This window comes from Bufo bufo, chromosome 1 (genome assembly GCF_905171765.1).
Source record: "Bufo bufo chromosome 1, aBufBuf1.1, whole genome shotgun sequence".
Classification (NCBI taxonomy): Eukaryota; Metazoa; Chordata; class Amphibia; order Anura; family Bufonidae; genus Bufo; species Bufo bufo.
The window spans coordinates 663,089,493-663,114,520 of NC_053389.1; the positions used below are offsets into that span (position 1 = coordinate 663,089,493).

A 25,028-nucleotide genomic window follows, 5' to 3' on the forward strand; every position below is an offset into this window, starting at 1 on the left:
ACTCAATTGTTGGGCAGATTATCAGGGGTAAACGTTCCTACGAATTCTCATTCCCAACAATCTGCCCGTCTGAAGGTGCAGCCGATCTCCCGATAAACGAGCGTTTTGTTTGTTCATAGGGTGAAACTGTCGTTTGTGCAGGCAAGTAAATTATGGCTTTTGGGAAGCAGATCGTGCTGTCAAGCACTCTGCTGCCCAGAGACAATGCAGCAGTTGGTTGCTTAATGGTACTTTAATTATTGACACCAGAAACACATAATAGATTTGGCCGGGCATAGGACAGAAAAAAATATCTTTTAGTTTTGCAAACTTTAAATTCTAAGCTGAAATGTGAAATCTTTTTCTGAACATGAATGAATTGGTGAAAATTTGTCTTGTCCACACAGTTCTGTTGTACATATTCTCCATTATTTAAGCATATTTGCAGATAATGTGAGATCTACAGTATATACCAGCATTTTAGCCTTCATTGACTTATACTGTATGCAACAAATATGGCTGCCTGCTATGGCTGCCATGCTAGACAGATGTCCTTTTGGCAAAACTCTGGAGAAGCAAATTTTCCTTGAGGCAGTTAAAATTTTCTTCCCTCAATATCTCATGTCTATAGTCAGTTTGAACCTCTTTCTTTTCCAAATGTATTGTTTTCTTGCCTCCTATGAGACCTATAGAAAAATAATTTCTTTGTTCACGTCATTACTGTAGTATTATACAATATGAAGACCTATAAATTTTCTTGCAGACATTATTTATTGCACTATGCCTGTCGGAGCCCCAGCTGTGGTCTTTTAATCCAATATATGTATGTAAATATTAATAGAAAACTTTTCTTGAAAGTTTAAACTTTTGTCATATAATTAAGTTGGAAAAGGGTGTATATCATGCTTTCATATATGTATATAGACAGACAGGACATTTGAGTAGTACGAGAATAAAGGATAGTTTTCTTTCCTGAGGCTAGACTTTCTAAGATTTAACAAGTTGAATCACAAAAGGTTTTTACGCAATTTCTTTTTATATGATGATTCATCTTTTGGCGTTTCATGCGTTTCATGCACAAAAGTACGTCAGTAGTTCTTTGGCCATGATTTGTATTTAGTCGCCCTGAACCAGATCTCACACATACAATACATTCGCGAAGACTTCAGACCCTTTCACTGTTTACACACGTTATGTTGCAGCCTTGAGCTAACATAAAAAAAAGTTTCCCCATTAATCTGCACTCAATACTTCATAATGAGAAAGTGGAAACAGAATTTTTTCAAATTTCTTAAAAAGTAAAAGCTAACCTTTCTCATGGACTCAGACCCTTTTGCCATTACACTTGAGATTTAGCTCTAGTGCCTCTTATTTCTCTTGATCATCTTTGAGATGTTTCTCAACCTTGATTGGAGTCTACCTGTGGTAAATTCAGTTGATTGGACACAATTGTAAAAATGTCTGCTTCACTGAAAGTTCCCAAGAGCATAGTGGCCTCCATAATTCTTAAATGGAAGAAGTTTGGAACAACCAGAACACTTCCTAGAGCATTCCAACCCACCAAACTAAGTAATCCCAGGAGAAGGGCCTTGGTAAGAGATGTGACCAATTTCCGAATGGTCACTTTGGCTGAGCTCCAAAAATCCTATATGCAGATGAGTGAAACTTCCAGAAGGTCAACCATCACTGCAGCACACTACCAAACTTGGCTTCATGGCAATGGCCAGAAAGAAGGCTCTCCTCAGTATAAGATACATGAAATCCCACCTCAAGTTTACAAAAAAGGCACCTAAAAGCCTCTCTGACTCTGAGAAACAAGGTTATCTGGTCTGATAAAATAAATATTGGACTTTTTGGCTTCAGTTCTAAGGAGTAAACAAGACACTGCTCATGACCTGCCCTATATCATCCCTACAGTAAAGCATGGTGGTGGCACCATCATGCTTTGAGAGTGTTTTTCAGTGGCTGGGACATGGAGACTGCCTCATTCAGTTTTCCCTCAACCCTGACCAAAGTACAGAGATATTCTTAATAAAAACCTGATTCACAGTGGTCTGGACCTCAGACTGGGCCGAAGGTTCACTAACAAAATATTGACACCAAACACACAGCCAATATAACAAATGAGTGGCTTAGGGGCAGCTCTGTGAACATCTTTTAGTAACCCAGTCAGAGCCTTGACTTGAACCCAATCAAACATCTCTGGAGAGACCTGAAAATGGCTGTCCACCAACGGTCCCCATCCAATCTGACAGAGCTTGAGAGGAGCAGCAGAAACTCCTGAAGTCCAGGTGTGTAAAACTTGTGGTATCATACTCAAGAAGACTGTAGACTGTAATCTTTGCCAAAAGGGCTTCAACTAAGTCATGAGTAAAGGGTTTGAATACTTCTGTCAATGCAATATATTAGTTTTTCCTTTTCAATAAATTTGCAAAGATTTCTAAATTCTAAAAGATAAAAACTTGGGGGGGGGGAGATTTATCAAACTGGTGTAAAGTAGAACTGGCTTAGTTGCCCATAGCAACCAATTATATTCCACCTTTCATTTTTTTTATTTTAGCACAAGGCTGCAACATAAAATGTGAAAACAATGAAAGGGTCTGACTTTCAGAGTGCATTGTAAATTTGCACCATGTACTAGTTTACACCATGCATTATGTTGGTAAGGACTTTTAAAATGGGATACACCAGATACAACATAATAGCTATCAGTTTACATCCTGTTGTTATTCACTTCAGCTGTTAAACAGGATGCAAAACTATGACAACATATACAGTGGATATAAAAAGTCTACACGCCCCTGTTAAAATGTCAGGTTTCTGTGATGTAGATGTAAAAAAATGAGACAAAGATAAATCATTTCAGAACTTTTTCCACCTTTTAATGTGACCCATAAACGGTACAACTCAATTTTTTAGGTGGAGGGAAGAAAAAATATAAAAATTAAATAATATGGTTGCATAAGTGTGCACACCCTTAACCCCTTAAGGACATAGGACGTACCGGTACGCCCTATTTCCCGAGTCCTTAAGGACACAGGACGTACCGGTACGTCCTGACTTAAAATCTGTATTCCGGCGCCCGAGGGGTTAAACGGAACGGGATTTCGGCTGAAATCCTTCAGCCGGCATCCTGTGACAACGCCAGGGGGGGTCATGTGACCCCCCCGTGTCGGCGATCGCAGCAAACCGCAGGTCAATTCAGACCTGCGGTTTGCTGCGCTTTTTGCAGTTTCTGATCCCCGCGGTCCCTGACCGCGGCGATCAGAAACTTTAGAGTGGCTAAAATCTATATTTTTCACCCCCCCCTGCACCCCTGCATGATTTGATGCCGGCGGGTGGTGCGGGGGGGGGGGGTGTCGCATGCGGTGGGGGCGTTGCGGGAGGCGGGCGGTGCGGCAGGCGGGATCGCGATCCCCCGCCCGCCTCCCCATGAATGATCGTTGGCTTCTAGTGGGTATACCAGGGTGCCAGCACATTGCTGGCACCCTGGTATAAACGGCTGACATCTGTGCAGATGTCAGCCGTTTAACCCTTTCCATACCGCGGTCCGTACGGACCGCTGTATGGAAAAAGTTAACTGTCATCGGTCAGGGAGCTCCCTCCCTCTCCATCGGGGGGCTGCTGTGCCTTTGCAGCCCCCCGATGGAGAGGGAGAGAGCCCCCAGAGAGCCCCCCTCAGCCCTGTGCTTACCCTTCCCCGTCTGCGAAGTTCTGAGCAGACGGGGAGGGTTCCCATGGCAACAGGACGCCTGCTCAGGCGTCCTGCTGTCCATGGTGCTGAACAGATCTATGCTGAAAGCATAGATCTGTTCAGTGTAAGTAAAATACAGTACAGAACAATATATATTGTACTGTACTGTATTATACAGACATCAGACCCACTGGATCTTCAAGAACCAAGCGGGTCTGGGTCAAAAAAATGTAAAAAAAAGTGAAAAAAGTTAAGATAAAAAAAAATAACATTTATCACTGAATAAAAATTAAAAAAATAAAATAAACTACACATATTAGGTATCGCCGCGTCCGTAACGACCTGATCTATAAAATGGTCATGTTATTTTCCCCGCACGGTGAACGCCATAAAAATAAAAAAATAAAAACTATGAGAAAATTGAAATTTTGCCCACCTTACTTCCCAAAAAAGGTAATAAAAGTGATCAAAAAAGTTGCATGTACGCCAAAATAGTACCAATCAAACCGTCATCTCATCCCGCAAAAAATGAGACCCTACTCAAGATAATCGCCCAAAAGCTGAAAAAACTATGGCTCTTAGACTATGGAAACACTAAAACATGATTTTTTTTTGTTTCAAAAATGAAATCATTGTGTAAAACTTACATAAATAAAAAAAAAGTATACATATTAGGTATCGCCGCGTCCGTATCGACCGGCTCTATAAAAATATCACATGACCTAACCCCTCAGATGACCACCGTAAAAAAATAAAAATAAAAACAGTGTAAAAAAAAGCCATTTTTTGCCATCTTACGTCACAAAAAGTGTAATAGCAAGCGATCAAAAAGTCATATGCACCCCAAAATAGTGCCAATCAAACCGGCATCTCATCCCGCAAAAAATGAGACCCTACTCAAGATAATCGCCCAAAAACTGAAAAAACTATGGCTCTTAGACTATGGAGACACTAAAACATTTTTTTGGTTTTAAAAATGAAGTTATTGTATAAAACTTACATAAATAAAAAAAATGTATACATATTAGGTACCGCCGCATCCGTGACAACCTGCTCTATAAAATTACCACATGATCTAACCTGTCAGATGAATGTTGTAAATAACAAAAAAAAAAAACGTGCCAAAAAAGCTATTTCTTGTTACCTTGCTGCACAAAAAGTGTAATATAGAGCAACCAAAAATCATATGTACCCTAAACTAGTACCAACAAAACTGCCACCCTATCCCGTAGTTTCTAAAATGGAGTCACTTTTTTGGAGTTTCCACTCTAGGGGTGCATCAGGGGGGCTTCAAATGGGACATGGTGTAAACAAAAACTGTCCAGCAAAATCTGCCTTCCAAAAACCGTATGGCATTCCTTTCCTTCTGCGCCCTGCCGTGTGCCCGTACAGCAGTTTACGACCACATATGGGGTGTTTCTGTAAACTACAGAATCAGGGCCATAAATAATGAGTTTTGTTTGGCTGTTAACCCTTGCTTTGTAACTGGAAAAAAAAATATTAAAATGGAAAATCTGCCAAAAATTGGAAATTTTGAAATTGTGTCTCTATTTTCCATTAAATCTTGTGCAACACCTAAAGGGTTAACAACGTTTGTAAAATCAGTTTTGAATACCTTGAAGGGTGTAGTTTCTTAGATGGGGTCACTTTTATGGAGTTTCTACTCTAGGGGTGCATCAGGGGGGCTTCAAATGGGACATGGTGTCAAAAAAACAGTCCAGCAAAATCAGCCTTCCAAAAACCAAACGGCGCACCTTTCACTCTGCGCCCCGCTGTGTGGCCGTACAGTAGTTTACGGCCACATATGGGGTGTTTATGTAAACAGCAGAGTCAGGGCAATAAAGATACAGTCTTGTTTGGCTGTTAACCCTTGCTTTGTTAGTGGAAAAAATGGGTTAAAATTGAAAATTAGGCAAAAAAATGAAATTCTCAAATTTCATCCCCATTTGCCAATAACTCTTGTGCAACACCTAAAGGGTTAACGACGTATGTAAAATCAGTTTTGAATACCTTGAGGGGTGTAGTTTCTTAGATGGGGTCACTTTTAGGGAGTTTCTCCTCTAGGGGTGCATCAGGGGGCTTCAAATGGGACATGGTGTCAAAAAACCAGTCCATAAAAATCAGCCCTCCAAAAACAAAACGGCGCACCTTTCACTCTACGCCCCGCTGTGTGGCCGTACAGTAGTTTACGGCCACATATGGGGTGTTTCTGTAAACGGCAGAGTCAGGGCAATAAAGATACAATCTTGTTTGGCTGTTAACCCTTGCTTTGTTAGTGGAAAAAATGTGTTAAAATGAAAAATTTGACAAAAAAATTAAATTCTCAAATTTCCTCCCCATTTGCCAATAACTCTTGTGCAACACCTAAAGGGTTAATAATGTATGCAAAATCAGTTTTGAATACCTTGAGGGGTGTAGTTTCTTAGATGGGGTCATTTTTGGGTGGTTTCTATTATGTAAGCCTCGCAAATCGACTTCAGACCTGAACTGGTCCCTAAAAATTGAGTTTTTGTAAATTTCTGAAAAATTTCAAGATTTGCTTCTAAACTTCTAAGCCTTATAACATCCCCAAAAAATAAAATATTATTCCCAAAACAATTCAAACATGAAGTAGACATATGGGGAATGTAAAGTCATCACAATTTTTTGGGGTATTACTATGTATTACAGAAAGAGAGAAACTGAAACTTTGAAATTTGCAAATTTTTCCAAATTTTTGGTAAATTAGGTATTTTTTTGTGCAAAAAAAAATAATTTTTTTGACTTCATTTTACCAGTATCATGAAGTACAATATGTGACGAAAAAACAATCTCAGAACGGCCTGGATAAGTCAAAGCGTTTTAAAGTTATTAGCACTTAAAGTGACACTGGTCAGATTTCCAAAAAATGGCCTGGTCCTTAAGGTGAAAATGAGCCCGGTCCTTAAGGGGTTAAACTAATACTTTGTTGAAGCACCTTTTTATTTTATTACAGCACTCAGTCTTTTTGGTTATGAGTCTATCAGCATGGCACATTTTGACTTGGCAAGATTTGCCCACTCTTTTTTTCAAAAACACTCCAAATCTGCCAGATTGCGTGGGCATCTCCTGTGCACAGCCCTCTTCAGATCACCCCACAGATTTTTAATCAGATTCAGGTCTAGGCCATTCTAAAACTTTAATCTTCTTCTGGTGAAGCCATTCCTTTGTTGATTTGGATGTATGCTTTGGGTCGTGGTCATGCTGAAAGATGAAGTTCCTCTTCATGTTCAGCTTTCTAGCAGAAGCCTGAAGGTTTTGTGCCAATATTGATTGGTATTTGGAACTGTTCATAATTTTCTCTAGCTTAACTAAGGCCCCAGGTGCAGTGTTGTTTTCGCGCCAAACATATCTTTTGGAATTATGGCCAAAAAGTTCAACCTTGGTTTTATCAGACCATAACACCTTTTCCCACATGCTTTTGGGAGACTTAAGATGTGTTTTTGCAAAATTTAGCCTGGCTTAGATGTTTTTCTTTGTAAGAAAAGGCTTTTGTCTTGCCACTCTACCCCATAGCCCAGACATAGACAGACGGGAGATTGTTGTCACATGTACCACACAGCTAGTACTTGCCAGATATTCCTGCAGCTCCTTCAATGTTGCTGTAGGCCTCTTGGTAGCCTCCCAGACCAGTTTTCTTCTCGTCTTTTCATCAATTTTGGAGGGACGTCCAGTTCTTGGTAATGTCACTGTTGTGCCATATTTTCTCCACTTGATGAGGACTGTCTTCACTGTGTTCCATGGTATATCTAATGCCTTGGAAATTCTTTTTTACCCTTCTCTTGATTGATACCTTTTAACAATGAGATCCCTCTGATGCTTTGGAAGCTCTCTGTGGACCATGGCTTTTGCTGTGGGATGCAACTAAGAAAATTTCAGGAAAGACCAACTAGAGCAGCTGAACTTTATTTGGGGTTAATCAGAGGCACTTTAAATGATGGCAGGTGTATGCTGACTCCTATTTAACATGATTTTGAATGCAATTGCTTCATTCTTAACACAGCTACATCCCCAGTTATAAGAGGGTGTGCACACTTATGCAACCACATTATTTTAGTTTTTTTTGTTTTCTTCCCTCTATCTAAAAGATTAAAGTTTGTTTTTCAATTGAGTGGTTTATAGCTCACATTAAAGGTGGAAAAAGTTCTGAAATTATTTATCTTTGTCTCATTTTATTTACATCACAGAAACCTGACATTTTAGCAGGGGTGTGTAGACTTTTTATATCCACTGTATAGTGCCATGGGTTGTCCAGTTTCTGTAACTTCTCTTTGTGTTTTCAATAAAAAATACTATAAGTAATTAAATGATCATCTTAGGTGTGTATAATCTGTAAGGAATTTATGTATAGTAGGCCTAAAGTGTTTTTATCAGTATATTGTTTACGTAATTTCAATGCATTTCTGCATAATTTACCTTAACTGTATTACAAATCTCTTGTCTTTATTGATGTAACTAACATTGGTGGCAGTGTTCCCTATTTTTATTTTTTTTTGGTCGATATCTGTCTCCATCAAGTGAATAAAGCTATGCTGGACATCCATGCTCCGCTTATCATGATCGTCCAGTTCAGGTGCTGAGTATTAATCTAGTGTTGATGCTTCTTTCTTATTATTAGATGAAGTTGAGCATTCTAGGTTGTAATTTCTTCTTCTGACAAGGGTAGAAGCATCACCAGTCTGGATATTTTTGTGGGTTATTTGGTGATTTATTTCTGTAATCACAAAGCTGGTTAATAAGTATGATAATGTATAAGTATTATTAGGACCTAGCCTGGCTGTACTTTGCTTTTTATTGCATATATATAAAGGTTTCTGTAAAGGTCAGCAGGTACAAACCCGCTGTCCCCCTTAGGCTGGGTTCACACCTGAGCGTATTGGGTATGCGCATTTTACAGGCGTTTTTTTCAGGCGTTTTTGAGGCGTATTTTAGGGCGTTTTTGTATTTAGGAAACGCTCGTAATACGCGCGTTTGTGTGATTGACAACAGAGGCATCCAATGAAAAACTGTGGAGGACAGTGTTATGGGGGATCTGTGGAGGACACTTATGGGGGACCTGTGGATGACGCTGTTATGTGGGGGATCTGTGGATGACGCTGTTATGGGGGATCTGTGGAGGACACTGTAATATGGGGATCTGTGGAGGACACTGTAATATGGGGATCTGTGGAGGACACTGTTATGGGGGATCTGTGGAGGACACTGTTATGGGGATCTGTGGATGACACTGTTATGGGGGATCTGTGGAGGACACTGTTATGGGGGATCTGTGGAGGACACTGTTATGGGGGATCTGTGGAGGACACTGTTATGGGGGATCTGTGGAGAACACTGTTATGGGGGATCTGTGGAGGACAGTGTTATGGGGGCTCTGTGGAGGACAGTGTTATGGGGGATCCGTGGAGGACAGTGTTATGGGGGATCTGTGGAGGACACTTATGGGGGGATCTGTGGATGACGCTGTTATGGGGTGGATCTGTGGATGGCACTGTTATAGGGGATTTGTGCTATGACACATAGGGCCATGAGGGGGGCCAGCATAAGACACACATATAGCATCTTATGCTGGTCCCCCTCATGGCCCTATGTGTCCCCTCATGTGTCCTAAACTGCGCACATAACTGGCTTTGTGTGTAAAGTATTTTACTACTGTCTGAAACTCTCCTATTGATAAAATGGCCAGCCTCTGTACTCACTTTCACTATGAATGCACTGCAGCGAGCTGGCCGGCTGGCGCGTGACTGACATCACTTAGTAACGCTCCTCCCACTTAATTCAGGAAGCAGGAGCGTTACTAAGTGACGTCATTCACGCGCCGGCCAGCTCGCTGCAGTGCATTCATAGTGAAAGTGAGTACAGAGGCTGGCCATTTTATCAATAGGAGAGAGCTTGTTTCAGACAGTAGTAAAATACTTTACACACAAAGCCAGTTATGTGCGCGGGGCCCCTTCATATATAATTGCGCGTACGTACGCGCGTTTTTAAATGAGCAAACAAGAATCGCCCATTGTCACGCGTTCCCGCTGAAATCTATGGGCGGGAACGCGCGACAATACGCCCCAAAGGAGCTCCTGTACTTCTTGGGGCGTAGGGCGTTTTTACAGCGCGTTCATACGCGCTGTAAAACGCTCAGGTGAGAACCACGCCCATAGGGAATCATTGGTTCTTGCCTGTTGAGCGTTTGACAGCGCGTAGGAACGCGCTGTAAAACGCTCAGGAACCCAGCCTCCTCAGAGGGGGATGACTAAGTGTACCCCTCATTCTTCACAATACATCTGGTGGTGAGGATAGGTTGGAACATGAAGCCAGGTTAGCAGTTTCTAATTTTCTAGGCGCCCTTCATGTGGTACTAGAGTTTCATTTCAAGTGAATGTGATGAGACAAATAATTTGACAAGTTCATCACCTCTTTGTAAGTATAAGTGCAACTAACTAACCAAGAATTACCGTGGGAATTGAAAAAATATGAAGTGTTGAAGTGGATGTCCGAGTGTTTAATACAGATGACCAGTCCTCAGAATAAGTCATCAGTATCAGATTGGTGGGGGTCTGACTCCCGGCACCTCCACCGATCAGCTCTTTGAAGAGACTGCGGAGCTCTGATGAGTGTTGAGGCCTCTTCCTAGGCTAGTAACGACACATTCATCGGTCACATGTCTAGGTGCAGCTCAGTCATATTCAAGTGAATAGGACTGAGCTGCAATACTAAGCATAACCACTGTGCTTGCCTCTTCAAACAGCTGTTCAACGGGTCATCACAGCCATCACATACTGACCTATCTTGAGGACCAATCCTGACTTTGTTTAAATGAACAAAATATACCACCATTGTGCAATTAGATATGACAGAACTTCCAAATTAAACTAGGACTGTTCTTAAAGTTCTATAGGAAGAAACTCTCATAACCTATACATGGCATTCAATACAATTTTTTTTTTTTTACTGCCTCTAACAGGGCAGGTAGTTTCTTCTCAGGATCAATGCTCTACTTGTCTTATAGCTTCCTATACCTACCACGCTTTACTGTATTTTGAATATTCAACTAAATTACAGTACAAACTGGAGGGCTTGTGTTTGTTGCAGTGGACATAGATTAGGAAAAAAAGAGCAATCGGAGAAAACTTATCCCTGCCCTTTATACCCTAGTTCATATTATTTGTCTTGCTGTCACTCTCAATTTGTCTGAACACTAGATTATATTACAGAGTAATAAAATGTGCAATTTTCCATCCCGCTGTCCCCTTTGCTACATTGACTTTCTGCCTTTGATTTCTTTGATTTGTTTAGTTTGTTCTGTAAATGTTTGTGTTTACTCATCGCTAATTGTTTTTACTCTGCAGGAACTGTAATCATGCAAGGGTTTCTTCTGCAAGCTTTAAATGAGCCAGGGCATGTCAGTGGACATCCTAACTTCATCTCTGATGAGCTGGTTTATGTTAACTCATTTTTGGCTAGTGGTTCCCATCTTGAATTTCAGTAAAGCTTGAAGAGATATCTAATTAAAATGGTAGAATATAGATTTAGAGCTCGTTTCTTGTCCTCAAAATTTATTTCTGCTTAATTTGAAAGACAGGAATCAGAATTCTGTGCTGAGTTGAGTGACAACCCTCTGGTTTAGGAGTGTATACTGTTCATACACTTAATACTTTAAAAAACAGTATGCATTAAACTCCTACGCTCCCACTAGTAGTGGCTGCAGGCAAACAGTATTTTCTATGGGGGAATTTATTATTAGGTATTTATTTAAGTCATTTTTGCTTCAGTCTGCACTTGCATGCTTGCACCAAACTTTTAAAATGTCCACATTTTTAAAATTTGATGCATCTTTAACCATTTCATCCCCAGAGGTTTGTTCATTTTTGTGTTTACGTTTTTCACTCCCTGCCTTTCTGGGGCCATAACTTTTATAATTTTCCGTTCACATAGCCGTATGAGGGCTTGTTTTTTGCAGTACAAGTTGCACTTTCTAATTCAATATAGTGGGGAGCTGGAAAAAATCCAAATGGGGTGAGATATGTAAAAAAATAAAAACGCAATCCACAATAGTTTTATGGGTTTTGTTTCTACAGCGTTCCCTTTATTGTAAAACTGATGAGTTACTTTCATTCTTCAGGTCAGTACGATTACGGCAATACTACATATGTATAGTTTTTCTTGCGTTTTTATACTGAAAAAAATATAAACCATGAAAACATGTTTTTTCTTTTTGTCGCCATATTCTGACCCCTATAACTTTTTTGTAGCTATGTGTGTGGGGTGATCTGTACTTTTTATTCATACCATTTTGGGGTGTCTATAACTTTTTGATCACTATTTATTTATTTTGTGGGAGGAGAAGCAACCACAGGCAAGGGCTCCATAGGTACTACTGTGCAACAGCTTCCCTGTTCAAACAGGAGGACAGGGGCTGCCGCACACACTCTGGCTCCCCGGACCACACCCAGAAACGCTCTCTTTCGGGTATTAGCGTGTCCAGATGCCATGGTCGCGTTTGACCATCTGAAGAGTTAAAAGTCTGCAGCCGGCTTTATCACCGGTTGGAGACATTAGCCGCAGGTGTCTGCTGTATGAAACGGTAGGAACACGGCGGCTATGGCTCCTACCGTTCTCATGAGTGGGCACATCTTTAAAGACCTGGCCAGTGCCATACATGTACAGTGCTGGTCGGGAAGGGGTTAAACCTAACACTTTTGCCTAGAAATGCTAATTTTTTACTTCACGTCCCTATTGGAGTGACTTTGCAACTGTTTTATGGCTTTTTAAAAAAGGTTGCAGTGATAAAACCGGAGTGGATTATTTAAACCCTTTCCGATATCCACCATGCATGTACGTATGCATGAATAGCATAAGGGTACTTTCACACTAGCGTTTTTCTTTTCCGGTATTGTGTTCCGTCACAGGGGCTCGATACCGGAAAAAAACTGATCAGTTTTATCCTAATGCATTCAGAATGGAGAGCATTCCGTTCAGTATGCATCAGAATGCATCCGTTCAGTCCCTCTTAAGTTTTTTGGCCAAAGAAAATACTGCAGCATGCTGCATTTTTCTCTCTGGCCAAAAATCCTGAACACTTGCCGGAATGCCGGATCCGGCATTAATTTCCATTGGAATGTATTAGTGCCGGATCCGGCATTAAAATTGCCGCATTGACGGATCCGTTCTTCTGGTCCGCGCATGTGCAGACCTTTAAATCTGTGAAAAAAAATTAAATACCTTTTCCGGAAGACACCGGAGAGACTGATCCGGTATTTCAATGCATTTTTCAGATGGATCCGCATCCGGATCCATCTGACAAATGCCATCCGTATGCGTCCGAATTCCCGGCGACAGAACTGCCTGCCGGAATCCTCTGTCGCAAGTGTGAAAGTACCATAACAAAAAAGCTAATAACCAAATCGGCATATTTTCGTCACTTCTTGTTCCAAAAACAAACATTTGAATGAAAGTTATCAAAAATTCATACATACCCCAAAATAGTATGAAGAACAACTACAGATCGCCCCACAGAAATTGAGCCCTCTCACAGTTCCTAAGATGTTTTTATTTTTTTATTTTATAAAGAACATAGAAACATCTACATCTATACCCAAAAATCACATCAATCCAACTGTAGTTAATAATTACAATTTATCTTTATTCTATACCCACCCACCACCCATAGGGAGAGGGAGGGGGACGTGAGGAAAAAATTTTGAATTTAAAATTATTTTCCAGCTTCCCAATACATCATATGGAATATTAAGTGATGCCATTAGAAAGTACAGCCTGTCTTACAAAAACAAGCCCTGATTTGGCTATGTGAACAAAAAAAAAGTTATGTCTCCTATAAGGAAGGCAGTAACAAGAAAATGGAAAATGGCTGTCAGGAAGGGGTTAACATAGCTACCATGGCCACTTTCCCACCCACATTTCAAAACTGGAGTGCTGTAAAAATGCAAAAAGTCACTACATTTTGTGCAAGCAAATCTCCTATTTTGCATCTTTTTGAAACCAGTAGAGAGGAGTGAAGTTTTCAAAAATTCCATTTGGTCGCTTCACAGAGTTTTTCCCAAAAATTTACTTTCATTCAAATTAATTTGTCATGATTCACATTAAATCAGGTCTAGCCCGGACTTCAGTTAAACTTTAGGGAGAATGTATCCTGGTGTACATCCCTGTGCAGTGCAGCAACATGCATAGCTAGTCCTTTCAGGTAGCAAAACAGTTACTGTGTGTCAGGCAGGCCACCAACATTCCTAGCTAACACCTAGCTATACAAAAAAAAAGCATACAGCTGCTGTGCATCCCTGCAGGTATCCCAATGACTCTAGTGGAACATAATAAGGGTATGGAGGCAGCGCTAATAAAGTAGTGGAGCAAAAAAAAGTTCTTTTAATCCATGTTGTGACAATGCAAACACATGCATTTGAATCCCTTCTGTTAGATGTAGAATGACTGTGCTTCACTATTATGCTTGGGCTACTTTCATACTTGCGGTTGCAGGGTCCGGTAGGCTGTTCCGGTGAGGGAACAGCCTGCCGTATCCGTGCTAACGCTAGCCCACTGTGCAGCCGGAGGTCCACTCCAGCCCCATTCACTATAATGGGGGCGGGCCGGAGGTCCGGCCGCAGCACGGCCAACAAGCCAAGAGGAGGCCGGACAAAAACCGCAGCATGTTGTAGTTTCTGTCAGGCCGCCTCTCTGCATGTTTTCCGTGCTGCGGCCGGACCTCCGTCCCGCCCCCATTATAGTGAATGGGGCTGGAGCGGACTTCCGGCAGCATGGTAGCCTAGCGTTAGCGCGGATCCGCCAGTCTGTTCCATTGCCGGAACAGCCTGCCGGACCCTGCTACCACAAGTGTGAAAGTAGCCTTAGTTCAAACTTCACTTATTTGGTCAGTTATTGTCAGCCCAAAGCAGGTGCAGATCAAACCCATAGAACAGGTGTACTGTAGATCTATTCATGATCCGAGAGTAGTTTGGCTCCTGAATTCGTCTCACAATGTTTATATTTTTTACACTGCTAGGCAGAGGCACTAATGGGCGGGTTTTATTGCTGCCCTAGCCATTTTTACAGGCTAAGGGCTCGTTCACAAGAACGTGTGATGCCCGTTGCCGTATTGCGGACCGCATTTGCGTATTCGCAATACACGGGCACTGTTCCGTGGCCATTCTGCATCACGGATGCGGACCCATTCATTTCAATGGGTCCGCAAATCTGGAGATGCGGAACGGAAGAACGGAATGGAACATTACGGAAGCACTACGGAGTGCTTTCTGGGGTTCCATTCCGTGCTTCCGCACCGCAAAAAGAAAGAACTTGCTCTATCTTTTTGCGGAACGGAAGGATCACGGACCCATTCAAGTGAATGGGTCTGCAATCCCCATGCGCCTGCCACACGGACGGTGCTCGTGCATTGCGGACCGCAATTTGCGGTCCACAGCACGGGTTCGGGCTTCACACGTTTGTGTGAACGAGCCCTAAGGCAACGCTAAAAACCCAGCCATTAGTGTTGGGTGTCTTGAGCTTTATCCCAATAGGAAATCCTCCCTGTGAAGTGAGTGATGTTCACTATTTAATGATTTTAAACTTGAATGATACAATTTAGTGATTCTGAATAACTGTTTATTGCTCGGACTGGCGCCTTCAGGTATATTGTGGTTACTTTTTCTTTTTTCTTGTATTTACGTACTCCGCTTTTGTTTGTGCCTGGAGTCCAGGCTCACATAGAACCGCTTACCGCAGCCTCTCCTAATTCATCCTTGATCTATATATACTATACCCATCACTGAGTCTACTTTTTACTGTCTAAGAGGTTCCACCCTTTGGCGCCCTGCCTGACCAATTGATTACTTGGAATTTATTCCAAAATCAATAGAGTGAGTTATCCTCTTTTTTACTTTGTTTTTTCTCTCCATTAGTGTTGGTGACATCACAGGGCTCTCTGCTAGGCGTAAGCCTCCGCCTAGCAGAGACCCAGTACGTCACTGGATCTAATGAAAAAGCCCTTGCCCCATTTGATTCAGAGCAGGGCAAAGGAGAGCATTGGAGAATGAAATGCCCTGATGCTCATATCAGAAGGGCTGTCTGACAACCCCTTTAAACAACAGGATCTGTTTTCTTTTTGTTATTTTTCTGTTCTCCTGATGGATCAGAAGATCTGAAAAATACGCGGTGATGCCAAACAGGAAAACTAGTGACCCCTGGTGAGTGAGGGTGGCAACAGCATGATAAGTCATAATATTGGCCTCCGTAACAGAGCGGGGAGAGTGGCAACAGCATGAAGAACCACAATATTGGCCCCAGAACAGAGTGGTGAGAGTGGGAACAGCATTAAGAGCCACTATAGTGGCCCCAGAACAGAGTGGTGAGAGTGGCAACAGCATGAAGAGTCACAATAATGGCCCCGGAACAGAGTGGGGAGGGAGAGGCAACAGCAGTGGCAGTAATGGCACAAGATGATGGCAGATCACAGTAGGGGCAGATGGCAGTAGAGGCAGCGGGTGTGTAGCATCAGGTGGATGACAGCATCAGAATAGTGGCAGCAGCATGTGGGCAGAAGTAACGGGCCAATTGTCACAATGTTCTGGTGTGTCAGCATACTACAGTCAGATCATTACTGCTAGAATAATCTGTTGTATTAGGCACCAGTGTCTGGAAATCCTGGTTAATCAAGGCCAGATTCATCTTTTAGTCTCTCAACATTTTGTTATAAAAGAAGAGTTCTCTTTAGGGTAACTATGCCACCCGCCACACTAAACACCTGCTCTGGTGTCACACTACTGGCTGACCAGGAAAGCTTGCCCAGGGCAAACTCGGCCAGTTGCGGCCACAATTCGTTTGCCGGCCCAGTAGTCCAGCGGATCTTGCATCTGGTGTGACAGGGTGCAGTCCAAGTATGCCACCACCTGCTGGTTCAGGTTCTGCTCCATGTCCTGCTGCTGGGTGATTTCTTCAGTAGGTGGGTGAAAAGTGCTAACCAGAGACTCAAGACTTAAGTTGCTGCGGTGGAGCATTAACTGAGAGGGTCCCCCCAGTTAGACCTTCATGAAGATGGGCAATGGCACTTGTAGCCAGCAACCAACCGACTACAAAGGATGTCTCAATAGTAATTGAGTTTTTCATCCCTCTCAGAAGGTGTAAAAAAGGCCTCCATTTTGGACCGGTAACAAGGGTCTAGCATTGTGGAGAGCCAGTAGTCATTCCTTTGCCGAATAGTGATAACGCGGCTGTCACTATGCAAACAACTGAGCATGCATCTGGCCATTTGCGCTAGGGACTCCCTGCCTCCATCTCCACTGCATACTGCCATGGTCAGGGTCATCTGTGTCATCTTTGTTGTCGCCCTCTAGCTCCTCATGCTCCTCCTGGTCCTCTCCTGTCGCTTAGGCAGATAAACCACCTAGTTCTGTATAGAATTTCTTGGCATTTATGTCCTCCTCCACATCCTGTGCCACTTCAGCTTCGACAGGGCTCAGGTGGCCATGAGATGTAGGTACCATGTCTTTTGTCCCCTCACCAGTCACATTTATCAGCATCCCCTCCAAAACGTGAAGGAGTGGAATGACATCATTCATCCTGTAGTCCTGACGACTGACGAAGTGGCCTCCTCAAAGGGCCTGAGCAAATGGCAGGTGTCACGCATGAGCTGCCACTGTCTGATGTTAAAGTTACATCGGGGAGTAGTCCTCTCCGCTCCGTCTGCATCATCAAGAAATCGGTCACTGGTTTCCTCTGCTCATATAGTTGGTCCAACATTTAGAAGGTGAAGTTACAATGTGTGGAAACGTAGCATATGCAGCGGTGTGGGCTCAAGGAGGGCACGTTTTGCACGGTAATAGTGGCTGAAGTGCATGCACAATTTCCTTGACATTTTCAATACGTCTTGCAGTTGGGTGGAAGACTTCGGAAACTGGGTGACAACCAGATTGATGACGTACGCCATGCAGGGCACATGGGTTAGCCCTCCATGATGCAGCACAGACAGAATGTTCTTCCTGTTATCGGTGACTTTGGTTCCTATCTCCAGTTGGCGAGGAGACAGCCAGGATTCGATTTCTAGGTTGATGATGCAGAGCATTTCCTCCCTGGTGTGACCAGGTGCAGAACCATGTGACAACGCTGTGCTTTGCATAGGTGGTGTGCTGGAGGACTACTCTGAACTGTGCCTACATTGGAGGATGAGGACAAGGTGGAAGATGAGGAGGACATTGGTGCAGAAATCCCACAATTACTATCACCTGACCAAGTTGTTGGTGTGCCTGGGCCAAAACCACATTTATCCAGTGGGCTGTAAAGGACATATATTGTCCTTGACCATAGTTACAGCTCCACACGTCTGCTGAGGTTGTGGAGCCCTGACTGCTGGAGAAGGCGTGTGGGCCGCTGGGAGATGCAGCGGTTGCTGCGTCAGGCTGTACCACTACATTAGTGCCACGGTTTTTCCAGGCCACTTTATGGTAATGCTCCTTGTGTGAAGCATTGTGGCTTCATCTTCTGCCCACATATTTTGCATACCGCCACACTAACATCCTCCGGCAACATGATAAAAAATTCCCACACTGCGGAGTATGGCATTTTACCCCCAACACTCTGTGCTGACTGCCTGCTGCTGCCTTTATGAACCCATGCACCGCTAATTGTTTCCTGACAGGTAGGCTCCTGATTAGCAGAGGGTCTACTCAGAGAACGTTTGACTCCAGATCTACCACTGATTTCACCATGCTTTCTCATCGGCACGCTGCCACCCTGCTGCTGTCTCACGGGCCTACTGCCACCCTCACATCCTGATGATAATGATGATGCCCCCTCTACACCCAGCTCCCACGTGCGATTGGCTACATCATCCACTAATGTCTGTTCATCACTTATGTCATCCTCAACAGTCTCATGGCCAAATCCTTGACCGCATGCAACACATGGTCCCACCCAACTGTCATCATCTCTAGTTGCATGCTTAAGGGAGGACGCCGAGGACCTCCCTTCCAAGTTTGTGCAGACCTGTAGCTGCTGACTGTCCTCACTAAGCTCGTCTTCACTGAAAAGCGGAGTAGAGCCAGCAGCATGCATTACTTCCCAAGCAGAAAGAGCAGCAAAAGAAAGAGGCAGTTGCAGGATAGGTGAGGGCACAGAGGTTGTTCCTGGGCAATGCCAACTAGGCTCAGTGTCAGAGGAACCCACAGATTCTTGGCTGTGTGTGTCTGATTTCACCTGAGATAATGTTGAAGAGCGAGTCGGCTCTTTGGTCAAAACACGACCGCTAGATGTCAGTGGCAGCTGTGGCCTGTTGCTGCGGCTGCTGCTACTATCACCCCTTCTTCTGCTGCTTCTTGTACCGGCTACAGCAACATTTTTTCCACTGCCCGTTCTTTTTAAGGGCTCAGGCAACTGTCTGTTGGCCATAGTGTACAGTAACTGAATCAGTAATTTAACATATGAAGTATGAATGGCGCAGCAGATAGACTAGAAAAATGCGCTTATATATTAAATGATGAATCTGATGCACAGTACGTCTAGGTATAACTGAACAGATTAATTATAAATAGCGCAGCAGATGAACTTGGTACACACGCCTATATGTTAGACGGCTGTTGAGACTAAGTCTGATGCACAGTAAGTCTATGTATAACAGAGCAGATTAAGTATAAATGGCGCAGCAGATGAACAATATAAACATGCCTATATATTACACTGCCTGTTGACAGTGAGTCTGATGCACAGTACATCTATGTATAACTGAACAGATTAATTATTAATGGCGCAGCAAATGAACCAAGTACAAGCACCTATATATATTATACCGGTTGTTGAGACTAAAGGGGTCATTTACTAACAGTGCAGATTGCGGCGCAAAGGTCGTTTTTACCCCCCGCTCACACCAGGTCTAAAAATGGCGTTGGTGGGGAAGGGGACGGGCCGGTAGGCCCTTCACATTTAACATATTCTTTGCCTTGTTTAGGCGTAGAAAATGGTCTAAATGTAAGACAACTAGGCAGCTGTCTTCCATTTAGAAGCAGCAGGGGATCTGCTGAAGTTATTTGGAGGCCGGTGCCTCTATTTAACTCTTGAGCTATAAAACACCAGTCTTAATAAATGACCCCCCCAAGTCAGGTGCACAGTAAGTCTATGTATAACAGAACAGATTAAGGCTACTTTCACATGTGCATCTTGCTGTACGGGTTTGAGATCCGTCACGCTTCAGTTTTCTCCCCATTAAATTTTAATGGGGACAAAACTGAACAAACTTGAACAGAATGCGCTCCGTTCCCATGATGCACACAAAAGCGCTTCTAGCGTTCTCCATTGACTTACAATTGTCTTAGTGCCGGATCTGTCTCATTCATTTTGGAGATAATACAACTGAATCAATTCTGAGCGGATACAGACAGTATTATTGATCGCACGCGTTTTTGCTGATCCCCTGACTGATTCAGCAAAAGTGCAGATGTGAAAGTAGCCTAAGTATAAATGGTGCAGCAGATGAACTATATAAAAGTGCCCATATATTACAACGCCTGTTGACAATGAGTCTGATGCACAGTACGTCTATGTAACTGTAGAGGTTAATTATTAATTGCGCAGCAGATGAAATAGGTACACGCACCTATATATTAGACTGGCTGTTGAGGATAAGTCTGATGCACAGTCAGTCTTTGTATAACAGAACAGATTAAGAATGAATGGCACAGCAGTGGAACAAAATGCACAGGGAAATTACACTGTCCCTGTAGTCTGCCTATGTTTTTCCTACAGTGTCTGAAAACACCCCTAGGCTTGGTTCCATAGACAGCTGTTAGTGTTATACTGACAGTCACAATGAATTACAATACACTGTGTATTTTAATGCATTGTAGGAGGTCCTACACTAAGTCCCCTAGTGGGACAAAATGACAAGTAAAAGAAAAGTTTTAAAGTGTTTTATAAAAATAAAACTACAAAAAAGTGACCCTTTACCCTGATCAACCCATTTACAAATAAATAAATAGACACATTAGGTATTACCGTGTCTGTAACAACTCAATCTATAGAAATTATATATGATCTACCTGTAGAACGCCGGAAAAAAAGAAAACGGTGCTAGAGCAGCCATTTTATGATCACCTTGCCTTACAAAAATCATAATATCTGGTGCTCAAAAAGCCGCGTGTACCTCAAAAAGGTACCGATTTAAAATGCCACCTCATTCCGCAAAAAACGAGCCTTTTCTCTATACTGCTTCCCAAAAAGTGAAATAAAAAGTGATCAAAAAGTCGTATGTACCCCCAAAATAGAGCCAATGATAATTGCAAATACTCCTGTAAAAATTAAGACGTTACAGCTGTCGAGAGAAAAAAATAAAAATTTCTGGCAGAAAATACTGTAGCTGTACTGGTACCCCAGATACTGCTCAAAAGCAACATACGGCCTGTAAATTAATCTATCAAAATCTGCACTGGAAAATTCGAAAGGCGGCCTTTTCCTTCTGAACCCGCCTAACAATTTAAAGAGTGTGGTGTCTTAGGTGGCACAAACTTTTGTCCCATTTAAAACCAGATAGCAACACACATTCTTTTTCTAATATGTTTTTATTTTTTTGTTACAAATTTTTTTTTAAGTCTATTTCCTCAATATGATTGCCATCAGCCACATGGACTATAGTGGTCAGGCGTGGACCTCATTGACTTACAGTGCCTTGAAAAAGTATTCATACCCCTCAAACTTTTCTACATTTTTCCAAGTTAAACCCACAAACTTAAATGTATTTTGTAGGGATTTTATCCGATAGACCAACACAAAGTAGCAAGTAGCAAATAAAAATCTGAAAAGTGTGCAGTGCATTTGTATTTAGCTCCCTGTACTCTGATACCCCTAAATAAAATCCAGTGTGAACAATTGCCTTCAGCAGTCACCTAATTATTAGAGTCCACCTGTGTTTAATTTCTCAGAATAAATACAGGCTTCAGAGGTTTGTTAGAGAATTAGTGATCAAACGGCATCATGAAAGCCAAGGAACACACCAGACAGGTCAGGGATAACAGCCCAGGCCAGGAGAGCACTAATGAATGAAGCAGCCAAGAGGCCCATGGTCACTGTGATAGAACTGCAGAGATTCACAGCTCCGGTGGGAGAATCTGTCTACAGGACAACTATTAGTCATGTAGTACACAAATCTGGCCTTTATGGAAGAGTTTTGAAAACCATGTATCATTTTCTTATAACTTTATTTTACTGCACACATACTTGATACTTTGTGTTGGTCTGTTACAATCCCTTCTCTCTTCCTGCTCTCCCCTGTATGTCTATAGAACAGCAGCAGCGGACAGGAAGAGAGGAGGCAGGCGGCATGTGTGCACTACGTGCACAATCTCCTCAAACAGCTGATTGGTGGGGGGTGCCGGGTGTCGGGCCCCCGCCTATCTGATATTGATGACCTATCCTGAGAATAGGTCATCAATATTAAAAGCCTGAAGAACCCCTTTAAACATAAATAGGTGATTTAAACAACAGGCCCAAAATGAGTTCACTTTTCAGGATTTCATTTATTATTTCACCCCAGAGCCTCTGCAGTTGTCAGCATAAGCAATGTATATCACCACATTGGGCCATTGCTCTCCTGAGCCCTCCCATACATTCAGGCAAAATAATAGCGCCACATGTACAGTAGGATGTTTCCAAAAGCAGGAAACACAGCATAATAGTAAATGGTTACAACATATTGGGCACTGCAATGGCATTGGTGGAAAAATAGCAGTTTTCACTTTGCACGATCTGCTGTGCATTCATTTATGCAAAATAACAAAGTGCTAACTCCACCCCTTAATAACATTAGGGATTAGTTTACACAATAGGGTCCCTTCTCGAGGGTTCCATTTATTATTTCACCTCAGACCCTCTACATTTGTCTGCACATGATGAGTAAATCACCACATTAAGCCTCAAATGCGCATGGTGCTCTTGTATATCTAGGCAACAGATTAGGGCCACATGTAGGGCGTTTCTAAAACCATGAGACACAGTATAATAATAAGAGGGCTTACTTTTCACACTTGCATATGCTGGGAACAACATATTGGGCACTGAAATGGCATGTGTGTGTAAAAAGTGCAGTTTTGGGTAAAAGTACAAGAGGTGATGGAGACAAGGAAAGAAATCACTGCTGGCATACTAGGCTGTATACAAGGCGTTGTCTCTGTCCCTCAGCTTGAATGTGCAGCAGATGGTTGTTCCCCTGAATTTTTTTGTCTTTATTTAATATAGTTTACCTCTATGTCTGCAGCCTCACAATCCTGAACAGTTCCAGTTCTGCATTATGTGGGAAACAGAGTTAAGCTGCATTCTGGTCTGTGGGCTTGCACTCAGCAGACGCGGTGTTCGAAGTAGTAAAATCATATTGCAGCTCTAAAGGGCCAGATAGTCATTTGCTAATTCTTCTGTACAGAGGAAAAAAATATTCTAGGGATTCAGGCCCAGCTGATCCTTAAAGAGTCACTAACTTTTCACACAGCTTCACAAAAATCAATAGTACAAGTGACCACAATAAACTTTGTAATATGTTTTATCAGTGAGAAATTTCTAGTTCCCCAGTTATAAGCTGTTTACCAGCCCCCTCCTTATGCCAATTGCTTTTTACTTTGAAAAATGCCTTTTTCGTGTTGTATGAAAGGAGAGAGGTTAGCACTCCCCGTGACAAGGATGGAAGAGGCCACGCAGCCTGCACAACACACACATGGTTAAGTCATCGCCACTTACTTTGTGGCTTTTCTTGCTAAGTGTTCTTTATTAGCGGTTTCTATACCAGTAAGTTTTTTCCTCTTAAATACTATTTGCAATTTCTCGATATCTATGTCCCCAGCTTAAATTTTATTCTCTCTAGAAATTGACAGGATTCCCTATAAATACAACGGGTGTTCAATACGTTATCTACACCAGCATGTTTTATCATTGTTAGAGAGCTGAGCTTATCTGTGCTGGTTGAGATATGTCTGGACATGCAACACACACAGTATCAGTTCAGTGTGATGAAAGCTCTGGAAGTGACAGGGTGGTAAGTGCAGTACAGTACTGATATACAAAGAAAGTGAGGGATTTGGAGCTTCGATCCTTTAAAGGATGATTGCGGTATATGGTGATGATGCACCTTCCTACTGTTAAGTAAAGTTTTCCGTCAAGCAATTTAAATGGGGTAGGAAATCAATTGAAGTTGACCCCTGTTCAGGGCGACCTGTCAAAGAATCTTGAGAGGAAATGTGCTGTAAAGTGGAGGCCTTGATTTTGGAAGATTGTTGGGTCAGAGTCAGTGTTTTAGCTCATGAATTAGGCATTTCAGTTGGCACAGATTCCAGTGTCATTCATGATGTTTTGATGCTGTCAAATGTCAGTTCCCAGTGGGTACCATAAATGTTGACTACTGAGCAAAAAACTTGCCATAAGTAGTATAGCCAAGAGAATTTAGACATTCTCAGAGAAAATCCAGGAGACTTCTATTCTTGAATTATTACGGGTGATGAAACATGGGTTCACCCCTATGATCCTGAGACCAAACAAGAGTACATGCAATGGAAGCAGAAGGGGTCACCAACTCCAAAGACATTCTGTGTGTAGCAGTCAGATGGAAAGATCATTGCAATGGTGTTTTGGGAATAAGAAGGCATTTTATTACTAGAAATTATGCCCCACAAGACAACAATTACTGGAGACACCTATGCTTCAAACAATGAAGGCATTACATAAGGCAATCAAAGAGAAACGCAGTGGAAAGTTGTCGCCAGGTGTTGGTGCTTCACGACAGTGCACCAGCTGACAAGTCTCGCAATTCACAAATTGCTATCAGGAAATGCGGCTTCATGGAGCTTAACCATCTACCCTACAGTCCAGACCTGGCAAACAGTGATTACTTTCTCCTTCGGAACCTGATGAAATTTCTGCGTCGGCAGCGATTTCCTTATGATAACGCAGTCAAAAAGGCAGTAACAAGATTCCTGCAGCCGCAAGATGTCTCCTTCTATTTTGAGGGCATCCAACCACTCTAGGCGAAGTTGAATAAGTGTGATGAAAAGTAGTAAGTTCAGTTTTCTCAGAATTTTTTTTTTCATATTCAGGTAGATAACTTATTGAACATTCCTTGTATAGGAAACTTGCATGCCAAATTCTACTAGCAGTCAAACTCTGCTTATGGCTAGAGAATGGAAATCCCTTTGGAAGTTGTTCTGGGCTCTTTGGTTACCATTCGTATTATCCATCCATTAAATTTGTCATCAATTTTCCTCTTGCGTCCACATCCTGGGAGGCTGACTACAGTCCCGTAGACCTTAAACTTTTGAATAATATCTGCAACTGTAGTAACAGGAACATCAAACTCTTTGGACATGGTCTTACAGCC

The 25,028-nt window shown here is 42.4% G+C and overlaps 1 protein-coding gene and 1 non-coding gene across 2 annotated transcripts in view; both read left to right on the forward strand.

Moving 5' to 3' along the window:
• The window catches only part of GALK2 (galactokinase 2), a 286,795-nt gene that overhangs the window by 134,437 nt on the left and 127,330 nt on the right, over positions 1–25,028 (forward strand). The gene's annotated exons all lie outside the window — the stretch shown is intronic.
• On the forward strand, positions 23,299–23,426 carry LOC120987515. The gene has a single exon (XR_005776110.1). It is a non-coding gene; the product is annotated as a U6atac minor spliceosomal RNA (small nuclear RNA).